Consider the following 11317-nt stretch of genomic DNA (forward strand, 5'->3'; position numbering starts at 1 on the left):
TGAACTAGGATGTGCAAATATCTTTGCTTTTATTTCTTGAAGATATGTACCCAAAAGTGAAGAGAGCCATTTATGAGTGGCTTTGACTGGGGGGGGGGGGCAAGCTCTTCCTTCAAGGAATAGAACAGAAGATAGAGGAAGGAGGAAGAGAGGGGTAATGGATGGCCCCCGTTTCTATTCTTAACTGACAAATGGATTTGGAAACTTGGAAACTTTGGCAGGGAAGTAGGACAGATTAAGAGTTCCATTTTGAACATGTGAATCTGAGAGAAATGACAACTAGACAGATGGAGCTATGGATCTGAAACTTACTAGAGAAGTGACAGGACAGGAATTACAAGACTTCTCCCCTGGATCTCAGTCTCCTCCACCAGGACCTCAAGCCACAAGTTGAAAAGTCATTAACTTGGTATCCTTCTCTGCAGCCACACCCTTCGGTCCCTCCAGCCAGTCCTCCCTTCCCTCATCAGCTTCAATTCCATTTTCCTCCATTCTGATACTATTTCTGCCATTACTTTAATGTCCTTCTCCTCTGTCTTTGTCACTCTTGTCTGGCAGAGCCTTAGTCCTAGATGAGCTCCACCACCTGCTTTCTCCATAAAGCTCCTGGAGGAGCCACACAATAGGGCAGAAGACACCTGAATGTCAGATGGGCTCTCAGTCCTGACTGGCTCTCCTCTTTATCAACTCTCCCCCTCATTTTTTGCAAGGACATTCCAAGCCTTATATTGCCTCTATTTTTGGAGAACTTTCAGCCATCACATGGAGCTGGAGTTTTGCACCAATTGCACAGGCCACCACGGATACTCTCTCTTGTCCTGACCCTCCTGCTGTGGAAGAAAAACAATTTGCCCTGCTTGAGGCTAGAGCCAGCAGCACCTCTTTGAATCCATTCCTCATCTTCTCAGGAACTGAAGAGTATTGATCATCCCTTCTCTCTTGTTTATTTACCTCTCTCCAAATCCTGGCTGCTAGAAATGGCTTTCAATTTGCTCATCCTTTTTCTCTTAAACACAAAACAAAAGCTAACTGAAAACCGACACAAAGAACTTCCCTGAAACACATCCCTCCCCAGCTCTCATACCTGCCTCTCCTTCATAGCAAATAGCAAGCAGCGTGGACCCATTTCCCTTGTTCAGCCCTGATGCCCAAGGACGGGCCATCAACTGAGGATAGAAATTTGGAGACAAGAGGGAGGCTTATAGGAGGGCTGGGGTAGAGTGCTTGCCTAACATGCATGAGGCACTGGGTTCCATTCTCAGCACCACATACAAAGATAAATAAAGTTATTATGTTCGTCTATAGCTAAAAATATTTTTTAAAAAAGAGCACAAAACTCAACTCAAAATGGATCAAGGACGTAGAAATACAACCAGAGACCCTGCATCTAATAGAAGAAAAAGTAGGTCCTAATCTCCATCATGTGAGATTAGGCCCCAACTTCCTTAATAAGACTCCTGTGGCACAAGAATTAAAATTAAGAATCAATAAAAAGGATGGACTCAAAAAGCTTCTTCTCAGCAAAAGAAACAATCTGTGAGGTGAATAAAGAGCCTATATCTTGGAAGCAAATCTTTACCCCTCACACATCAGATAGAGCACTAGTCACTAGGCATATAAAGAACTCAAAAAGCTAAACACCAAAAAAACCCAAATAACCCAATCAATAAATGGGTCAAGGACCGAAGAGACACTTCTCAGAAGATGATGTACAATCAGTCAACAAATACATGGAAAAATGTTCATTATCACTAGCAATTGGAGAAATGCAAATCAAAACCACTCTAAGATTTCATCTCATTCCAGTCAGGATGGCAGCTATTATGAAGACAAACAACAATAAGTGTTGGCGGGAATGTGGGGGAAAAGGTACACTCATACACTGCTGGTGGGACTACAAATTGGTGCAGCCAATATGGAAAGCAGTATGGAGATTTCTTGAAAAATTGGGAATGGAACCACTATTTGACCCAGCTGTCCCTCTCCGAGATCTATACCCAAAGGACTTAAAATCAGCATACTACAGGGACACAACCACATCAGTGTTTATAGCACCACAATTCACAATAAGATAAACTTTGGAACCAACCCAGATGCCCTTCAACAGATGAATGGATAAAAAAAATGTGGTATATATACATAATGGAATATTACTCAGCAATAAAAGAGAATAAAACCATGGCATTTGCAGGTAAATGGAAGGAGTTAGAGAAGATAATGCTAAGTGAAGTTAGCCAATCTCAAAAAACCAAATGCCAAATATTTTCTTTGATATAACGAGGCTGATTCATAGTGAGATAGGAAGCAGGGGCATGGGAGGAATAGACGAACTCTAGATAAGGCAGAGGGGTTGGAGGGGAGGGGAGGGGGCATGGGGTAATTAATGATGATGGAATGTGATGATCCTTACTGTCCAGGGTGCATGTATGGAGACACAAATTGGTGTGAATACACTATGTATACAATCAGAGATACGAAAATGTGCTCAATATGTGTAATAAGAATTGTAATGCATTCTGCTGTCATATATACATAAAAAAGAGGCTCATAGGAGAACTCATTAGACTTTGCCTAAGAGCATATTTTGAACATGACCCCTATGGGAATGTCTATCGAGCTCAGTGGGGAGCAGGACAATGTGCTTGTGTGTCCACCACATTTAACCCAGGGGAGGGAAAAAACTACTGCCTCCTTTCAATGCTGGTTATCTCATTCTTCTTCACAGACAATTAGGTTCAGTTGATTTTGGCAGGATTGGGTGTGTGTGGTGGTGGTGGTGGGGGGGGGTCCCTGACTAAGAACCAGGATTGATTTTTGTGGAGCTTGTTTTAGGACTACAAGCCTCATCATTATCTGTTTGAATGTTATAGGCTAAACTGTCTCCCCAAATTTATATGTTTAAGTCTTAACCCCCAGTATCTCAGAATGCATCTGTATTTGGATATAGGGTCTTCAAAGAGATAATTAAGGTAAAATGAGTTATTTAGGGTAGGCCCTAATTCAATATGGCTGGTGTTTTTATTAAAAGAGATTAGGATAGCCAGGCTCAGTGGTGCACACCTGTAATCCCAGTGGCTCCAGAGGCTGAGGCAGGAGGTTTTCGAGTTCAAAGCCAGCCTCAGCAAAAGTGAAGCACTTAGACCCTGTTTCTAAATAAAATACAAAATAGGGCTGGAGTTATGGTTAAGTGATTAAGTGCCCCTGAGTTCAATCCCTGGTACCGCCCCCCCCCCAAAAAAAAATAAGATTCGGACATAAAACACACAGGTTACCAGGCAGCCCTTGTGAAGACACAGCAAGAAGATGGTTATCTGTAAACCAGCACAAGAGGCCTCAGATGAAATCAGCCCACTGACATCTTGATGTTGGACTGCCAGCCTCCAAAACTGTGAGAAAATAAATGTTGTTTAAGCCACCCAGGCTGTGGTACTTGGTCATGGCAGCCCGAACAGATAACACACTGCCAAGGTGAGAGGTCTTGCACAGTGATCTTGACATTGGTTGTGGATCCTGGAGATAGTGAAGCCCCTGGGAAGTGACTGCTGGTTGTGCAGAATCCCAAAGAGCCAGAACCAATTTGTAGCCCCTCTGAGTGGTCTCTGTGACAAACTTTTTTCTTTTTCTATTTTGCATTTCAGACTATTTGACCATTTGATTATTGGCCCCATGCCCATATAGAATTCCTTATTCTTCCCAGTTTTTTTTAAAGTTGTCATTTCTTTGACCAACATCAAAACTCTGAAAAAGTCCTAAAAAATGGATCAGAAGTCATTTCTGAAACTTTGAGGTTCCAACTGTTACCAGGACTCAAATTTTTAACAGCCTAATATCAGTGTGGAATGTACAGTGATAGTCCAGAACTTGAATTAGATGAGAATTTCCTTTATATTATATGCCCCTCTGGCCTGAAAATTACTTCTGTTCTCAGAAAATTCTTTCTTCGGATTTCCTTTGCCACTTAGGCAGATTTCAGTTATTTATGTAACAGATAATGTTTCTGGTGTTTCTCTAAACATCAAATTGAAGAAAGAATGTGAAGATTAATCTGTTTTGGTTTCTTTTCATTACTGACATGCTTTTCTCAGCTCCTGAATTGATTTTCAGAGGCAAAAGTTCATATTATAAATAAGAATCATCCAAATGTTTAGTATTTAATTCACTTTTATTAGTAATAAAAAATTGCATTTTAAAAAATGATTCATTAAGCAATCTTAAAACATCATTCTCTTAGTTGTTTTGGAAGATCATTGAAAAACCTGTTTTTGTTTTTTTCACATTTAAACCCACGGAAGAACTGGTAGGCACCATTTTGCTCCGGCCTGTGAACTCTGCCAGGGAGTTCATGGGAGAGTTTGAGATCCAAGCTATTTCTGAGATTGTCTAGCTTAATGGCTCCCCAAACCAACTAATAATTATCAAAATCCAAAGAGTTAAAAGTAACATAAAATAATGCCATGTTTGGCTGGGGATGTGGCTCAAGCAGTAACGTGCTCGCCAGGCATGCGCAGGGCGCTGGGTTCGATCCTCAACACCACATAAAAATAAAGATGTTGTGTCCACCGAAAACTGAAAAATAAATATTAAAAAACTCTCTCTTAAAAAATAATGCCATATTGTAATTACAGAAATGCATATGGGTTAAAACAATTCCAATAGTATAGAAAGATATCAAATGGACAAGTCCCCTCTGTCCCTCAAATACTCAATACCATAACCCTGAAGAAGCCATTGTAATCAATTTCTCATTTCAGCTCTGATGGTCACAGCATGACTCTTGTATATGTATTGTTTTATCAGCTTCACAGAGTAATTGTTGTTACCTGCTACAAAAAATAAGATGAGGAATTTAGCACATGGATCTCTCTCTCATCTCCTTTCCTCCTATATTTCTGATTTTTGTTAGTTGTATTTTTACTTCTTCTAATATTTACTTGCATAATGTTGTGGTTTGAATATGAAGCGCCCTCCTGAAGTTCCTGTATTAGTGCAGGAATATTCAGAGGTAAGATGATTAGATAATGAAAGCCGTAACCTGATTGGTCCATCCAAGTTTGAACAGACTGACTGGTGGTGAGTGTAGGCAGGTGGGCATACATATCTGGAGGTGGGTCACTGGGGATGTGCCCCGGAAGGCTGAATTTTTCATGAGCGCTCTTCCTCTTGCTGTGCTGCCTGGTCAGCCTTGAACAAAGCAGCACTCCTCCATACACCCTTCCGCCATGATGTTCTGCCTTCTCTTGGGACCAGAGCAATGGAGTCAGTCAACCATAGATTGAAACCTCTGAAGCTGTGAGCCCAAAATAAACTTTCCCTCCTCTATGTTGTTGCTGTCAGGTAATTTAGTCAGAGAAATAAAAAAGATAACTAACACACATAACTTTATATACTACACCTTGACTTCCATTTTTTTTTTCTTTCTTTTTTTTGTGGTGGGGGTACTAGGGATTGAATTTTTTTTTTTAAAGAGAGAGAGAGAGGAGAGAGAGAGAGAGAGAGAGAGAGAGAATTTTTAATATTTATTTTTTAGTTCTCGGCGGACACAACATCTTTGTTGGTATGTGGTGCTGAGGATCGAACCCCGGGCCACACGCATGCCAGGCGAGCGTGCTACCGCTTGAGCCACATCCCCAGCCCCGGGATTGAATTTTAAGGGTGCTTTAACACTGAGCTACATCCCCAGCCCTTTTTATTTTTTATTTGGAGACAGAGTCTCACTAAGTTGCTTCTGGCCTCCCCAATTTGCTGAGATTGGCCTTGAACCTACTATTTCTCCTGCCTTCGCCTCTCAAGTTGCTGGAATTACAGTCATGCACCACTGTGGTTTTGACTTCCATTTTTTTATCTATCAGTGTTAGGAAGTTTTAGTGAATCTCCACTCTGTAAAATGGGGAAATGAGAGTACTTACACCAGTTTTCCCTTTTCTCTTTCTTCTTCCCTCCTCCCAACTTGCTTTTACATCTTATGATGGCAGTCAATTCTATGTGTCTATTCACTGGGCCATGGGGTACCCAGACATAGTCAAACACTATTCTAGGTGTTTCTCTGAGGGTGTTTTTGGATGAGGTTAACATTTAAATCAGTAGTTGAGAAAAGCAGGCTGCCTTTCCTAATGTCAGTGGGCTTCATCTAATCTATTGAAGATCCTAAATAGAACAAAAAGGCTGATCATTCTCCGAAAGGAAGAATTCTTCTTGCCTGATGGCCTTTGAGCCCAGACATCAGTTTTTTCCCTCTCTTTAGACTCAAACTGATATGTCAGCTCTCCTTGGGTCTCAAGCCTTTATACCAGAACTACATCATTGGCTCTCCTGATTCTTAGGCCTTTCTATTTGAACTGAAACTAAACCTGCCTGAGCCTCCAATTTGCCAACTCATTCTGCAGATATTGGAACATGGAGGCTGCCATAATCACATGAGCCAATTCCTTATACATAGTCACTTGACAAAGGGGATATGTTATGATAAATGCATCATTAGGGAATTTCATCATTGTACAAACATCATGGAGTATGTTTATACATATTAAGGCAGCTATGACATCACTAGGCAATGTCATCTTATGGGACAACCATTGTATATGTATTTCATTATTGACAGAAATGTCATTATGTGACATGACTTTGTATGTGTGTATTATCCTAGTGGTCTATTTCACTGGAGAACCCTGGCTAATACACATTTTTAAATTATAATAAATATAAATTCAATACCTTGTCTACAAATCAACCCTAAAATTTGAAGTTAATAAATAGTATTTAAGACCTGATTGCTGCTGGGCATGGTGGCACAAGGCTGTAATCCCAGTTGCTGGGCAGGCTGAGGCAGGAGGTTCACAAGTCTGAGGTCAGCCTTAGTAACTTAGCAAGACCCTGGGGACGAAGTTCATGGTAGAGTGCCCCTGGGTTCAATCCCCAGTACCGGAGGAGGAAAAAAATAAGAAAACTATTGCTACCTTAAACAATATTATGAATATTCATTATAGAGCTACATAGAATAAGTCTACAGAAGTATAAATATAATCTTTGGCCACTAGGCCATTTGAAAGAAAATGTCTCAAGTATCAAGGTCAAAATTCTCTATCACTTGCTTTAAAAAAAATGAACAAAATTAACTATTAAAATAGAAGATTTTCTCATGATTCTTCAATAGTTTTCAGTTCACCTGGACCTAAAAACATTAGAATATGGAAAAATAATTAGCAAATTAATTAGTATCTTAGTTTTCATTTGTCATAAATGTTGTTCTGTTACCTTTTGTGAAGGCATTGACGAGCTTCCAAGACAGTCAGAACCTGAGAAGCCAGGATCCTAGAGAAAAGACTTTCTGACACTTGCTGCCACTTTGCTCAGAGGAATGTGCTGTTCTGAGAGCAATGACCCAGAGGCTGAGTGTTGAACAAAACATTGTTTTAAAGCTGAGTATAGTGGGGGCACACCTGAAATCTCAGCTACTCAGGAGGTTGAGGCAAGAGTGTTAACACAAAAGGACTGGGTTGGATGCAGACTTCACAGGCCAAAGGGGAGTGTATGCTTATAGATGTTACACTGAGAGGTGACTTAACTAATTAGTGTGTCAGTTTGGGCACTCAGGAATTTGGGGTCTGTTTTACTGGGTGAGATGAGAGGGGTTCTGGGGTCAGCAGTCAGTACCTGGGAAAGGATTGGTTTAGGGAAGGATCAATGCTTTGGCCTCTTCCCAGAGACTGTCACTTCAGACTTGATGGATATATCGTCCCCAGAACCTGTCTTGTCACTGGGAAAGAAAGTATTGGGAAAGGATCAATGTGTTGTCTTCTCCCTCATTCCCTCTCCCAGGCCACATTATCTCAGGGTTTGTCATTTTCCATATCCAACGAAGAGGATCACAAGTTCCAGGCCAGCCTCAGCAATTCAGGGAGGCCCTGAGCAAATTAGCAAGAACCTGTCTCAAAATAAAGAGAAAGAGCTGGGGATGTAGCTCAGTGTTAAAGTGCCCCTGAGTTCAATTCTAACTACTGAAATAAACAAAAACATTGTTTTAGGTATATTCAGGGCTGGGGTAGTAAAAATGGAGGTTCAAATCCTGCTGAAAAGTCCTAGCAAACTCCAGACTTTCTGTGGGACACAGGGTGGGGGGCACCTACCTAGGAGAAAGTCAGCTTAATTAGAGGAAGAACCAAGTGCAGCCCCCAGCCACCCCAGCCTTAGATGAGGTTAGGGTCTCCTTCCTGCCCTGAGGGTGAATGAATCAGCAGAGGGTTCACTAGTTTTTCTTTCTCTTCCTTATTTTACTCTAGCCCTGTTTGCCAGAGCCCTGTACCTCCTGGTGTGTAAGACAAGCAGCTACACATGCTTATTTTAAACCCAAATGGCCTAGATTGTGCTTCTAACAACTTCTAAAAGCTAAAGCAAAAGCATAGGGTTTCCCTGGCTTTTTGAGCTTTGCTTGTTGTTATTCTTTGTCAAACTATATGACAGGTGTCTCAAGGGACATACACCAAAATCTGCAGTGACTCACTATTGGGCAGGTGTTTGGGTAACTTTTACTTTTTTTGTTGAACTTTCTAAATTTCTTTTGGTTTTAAAATGTGCGTGAATAACTTTTGTTCTATAAGAAGCTGTTTTTAAAAGTATGGACTAGCAAAACTTGACTACATATCACATTTATTTCATGAATATTTTGTTTGAATGCATGCTTACTTATATATTTATATGTATATATAAAAAGTCTTAGAAATAATGTATAGAATAGTTGTCTTGAACTCTGGGTGATTTTTTTTTTTTTTTTGGTTTGGCATTGTTTAATTTTAGAAGTGAACATATATTATCTTCATACAGAAAAAAATTAAGTATAGATTTAAGGAGTTAAAAAATGCCAATCCTGAATATTGACTATTTAAATCAAGGGCATTTGAAAAACAACAGGTACAAGAAGATAACTCTGACCCTCATGCTGTTTCTTAAATGCAGATGAAATTCCCACATGAAAACCGGCACAGTGGCACACACCTATAATCCCAAGGGATCAGGAGGCTGAGGCAGGAGGATCACAAGTTCAAAGCCAGCCTCAGCAAAAGCGAGGTACTAAGCAACTTAATGAGACCCTGTATCTAAATAAAATACTGGGGATACGGCTTAGTGGTCAAGTGCCCCTGAGTTCAATCCCCAGTACCAAAAAAAAAAAAAAAAGTGGAGGGGTTAGGATTGTGACTCAGTGGTAGAGTGCTTGCCTAGCATGTATGAAGCATTGGATATAAATAAATAAAATAAAATCCACTGATAAGTAAAAAAATTTTTTTAATTTGCATACGAAAATTGCCCTGACTATACTAGAAGAAAAGTATCTTTATCCTCAAAGATGAGAAATCAAGACCAAAAGAACTATGCACACACCTTGTTGTGGGGGCTGACACTTTTTTAAAAAAATCTCATCTTTTAAGCCTTCTCATATAATTTAGTTGCTTCTTCATGACTACTCTAATTCAGTATATATGAGTAACTGACTCTAATTGCTTCTTTGGGTCTTTGTTTCCTTACGAGGAGGGCTCTAGTGCCATGTAAAACCTGTATTAAATAAGTTCGTATGCTTTTCTCCTGTTAACCTAACCTATGTTGATTCAATTCTTGGACCCAGTTGGTGGGACCCTAAAGGATGGAGGTGGATTTTTGCTGTTGCTGTAAGGGTAACTGAAGATACAGAAAGTTCCACAAAAATTAACTCACCCAACCAACTCCTTCGTACTCATCTGTAATAAACCCACTATTGAGATCATCCAGCCCCTGTGTTAACAATTTAGTAATAAGACGCTCATGTCCTGCCACAAAGCCTATCTCCTTTGTGGATAGTTATTAAAAACTCAGAAATCAATGTAATTTCTATCCCAGTTTTAACTCTGAGCCAATATAGCTATAATAAACCTTTTATAATATTCAAAATACATTGGAGCTTCTACTCAAATGTGCCAGGCACCATCGTAATACTTGGGATACAGCAATGAGTAAAGCAGGAAAAAATTCCTGCTCTCATGGGGCTTAATAATGTATCGGGTAGAAATAGAGTTGAGTAAAATGTATTAAATAGGAGTAAGTTCTATAGAAAAATAAATCGGGGGAGAGGGAAGAAGTTGATGAGGTGATGGCTGTACAGTTTTGGATATAGGGGTAGCCAGCATCCATTATGGCCTTTAATGATTCCTGCCTCTTCCTACTTCGTCCTTGTGTGGCCCCCTCCTATGATGAAGAGGGCTGACCTGTATACCAGTAGGATATTATACAAATGACAGTAAAACTTCTGGGGATAAGTGATAAGTGACACTGACTCCTACCTTATTGTTTCTTGGATAAATGGCTTTTGGGGAAACCAGCTATTACGTGGCAAGGGCATGCAAGCGGGGCTCTTGTAGAGGTTGCTACCTTAAGGACTGACATCTCCTGCCAACAGCCAGCAAGAAATTCAGGCCTGGGGCCAACAGTCATGTGAAGGGGTACAGAACATGCCAGCCCAAGACATGCCACCCTCACACATTGATTATTAAAGAAACTTAAAAATAAAACAGCAGATACAGGAAGGACAGCCCTGACCTTCCTAAAAGTAGATGAAACTTCTACATGGAAGGTGCCACCCTCTACCTAGAGAAAAAGACATCCCTGTATATTGACTGTATATCCAGAGATGAGGCAAAGATGAAGAATCTGTACAAGCTCACCTTGTTAAACCTTCCTAGTCACTTCTCCACCATAAACCACTCTAGCCAACTCCCCTTGCCTTGTCATATTGGCATGATTTACTATTCTGTCCAACTCATAATATAAGGGGTTAACTACCTCCAAATACAGTCCCATTAGGAGTTAGAGCTTCAACATATACATTTGTGGAGGACACATTCGGGCTATTGCAGGCTCTTAGTTTTTATAAATAAGATACAACTTAAGATTAAATAGATGAATAGCTATTTTGTTATTTAATAACACACCAAATACTTCAAACAATGGACATAGTTCTTCAAGCTTTGGATTTAACTTTAAAAATCCTTTTTGTTGTTTTTCCCATTTTTCATAAATATTGGCTCATTTGAGGCTTTCCCCAAATACTGTTCATTCTTTTTGTCAAGTATTCTGTTCAAATGTTCTTTTCATATCAAAAAGCATTACGTTCATAGAGCTTAAAGGAGTTGCTCATGCATTTATTCTGTAATGAATACCCACCTTACCCCTCCATTTGCTTTCTTATTTACTGCATTTTATCTTTTTCCACAATGCTGGAAATCAAATCCCCAACATCATACATGCTTGGGAAATGCTATACTACTGAACCACACTCCCAGCCCCCTATATTTTA

The sequence above is a fragment of the Ictidomys tridecemlineatus genome, chromosome 13, assembly GCF_052094955.1.
Source record: "Ictidomys tridecemlineatus isolate mIctTri1 chromosome 13, mIctTri1.hap1, whole genome shotgun sequence".
Lineage (NCBI taxonomy): Eukaryota > Metazoa > Chordata > Mammalia > Rodentia > Sciuridae > Ictidomys > Ictidomys tridecemlineatus.